This window comes from Pseudovirgaria hyperparasitica, assembly GCF_010093815.1.
Source record: "Pseudovirgaria hyperparasitica strain CBS 121739 unplaced genomic scaffold EJ05scaffold_8, whole genome shotgun sequence".
Taxonomy (NCBI): domain Eukaryota; kingdom Fungi; phylum Ascomycota; class Dothideomycetes; order Acrospermales; family Acrospermaceae; genus Pseudovirgaria; species Pseudovirgaria hyperparasitica.
This window is the reverse complement of record NW_022985556.1, coordinates 781,953-783,627: the sequence shown is the minus strand read 5'-3', so window position 1 is coordinate 783,627 and position 1,675 is coordinate 781,953.

Below are 1,675 nucleotides of genomic sequence, written 5' to 3'. Positions count from 1 at the left end.
TCTACTTATAGTCTACTTTAGTCTATAATAACCTATCTTACTATATTTTACGTAACTTTAAAACTATCGGGTCTATCTTCTATAGATCTATAATTAACTAGGCGAGGTTAATTAGATATTTACGCTAGGTATTATCGCCCTTTCTAATAGCGCTAATAAACGGCCTACTAGAGACTTCGGTACTGCGTCTTTAGTTACCGGCTTCGGTCTTAGAGATTCGATTACTAGTATTAATGTTAGTATCTCGCTAATCGCCTAATAACTTAAAATCTAACCTTATCCTTAAGAGTTAGGCCTATAGCTACTCTAGGACCCTATAGCTACTATAATCCTAGGCGCCTTCTTTATAGTTAGGTCTTCTTAACATTCTATTAGCTAGGTTTATACTTCTAGGTTAATAGTAGATTATAAAGTAAAAGTTCGTAAGCTACTTAGTCTATTAGACCTATTAATAGTTTAAAACCGTTATACTTATAAACCCCTTTAAGTTATAGTAATTAGTTAGTAACTTAATATTATACATGTTACCTTTAAGATAATATTGCTACTATTTAAACGACTCTACTATTACTAGTAGCTCTTAGTTATAGATAGTATATCTAGTCTTAATATCGACTATTTTACGTGAGAAGAACGTAACTAGATACTATTAGACCTTTTTAGACTTAGTTAGTCTAGGCTAGAAGAGAATGCCTAAGATTATAAATTCTAACGCGTCGGTTTTAACGCGGATAGGTTTAGTTAGGTCAAAGTATATTAGTAATAGAGTAGTTATAAATGCCTCTTTGATTTTCTCGAAGGAGGCCCTTTTACCTTCTAATAATTCTATAGGCTATAATTTAATATTATACTATTTCTATCTACCGCGGACCGTAATAGACGAATCTATAGTAGTAATATACGTGTTAAGCGGTGCTACTAGCCGGGAGAAATACTTAACGAATTTTTAGTAGTAATTAGTAAATCTAATAAAGACACGTATGTCTCGAACCGATTTTAGTTTAGGCTAGTCTATAATAGTAGCGACCCTATCCCTTTCTATAGTTATACCTTAATTAGTAATAACGAAGCTAAGGAAGTTAACGTGGTCCTAGTGGAACTCGTATTTAGATAGCTTAATATATAGCTTATATTTTTCTAGCCTATCTAGGACTACGCGTATATACTAGATATATTCTTCTTTATTATTAGAGAAGATAAGGATATTATTAAGGTATACGATACACGTCGTGTCGAGTAGACCTACTAGCGCGTTATTAATATATACTTAGAAGGTTCCTAGCGTGTTAGTTAGTCTAAAAGGGACTACTATATACTTAAAGTATCTATAACGGGTCCTAAACGCCGTTTTCTACTTATCGCCCTTCTTAATACGTAGGCGGTAGTAGGCGTCGCGTAGATTAAGCTTAGTAAAGATCTTCACGCGCCCTAGTCTATTAATAGACTCGGAGATAAGAGGTAGTAGGTAATAATTCTTTCGCGTAATATTATTTAGGCTATAGTAGTTAATATATAGACGGAGACTCCTATCCTTCTTCTTTATAAAGAGAATTAGAGCTCTAGCTAGGGATATACTAGGCCTAATCTATTCTTATATAAGGTTCTTTTCGATATATTCTCGAAGGGCTTATAACTTAGGTTCTAAAAGAGGGTAGATAGGTCTATATAGAGGTTA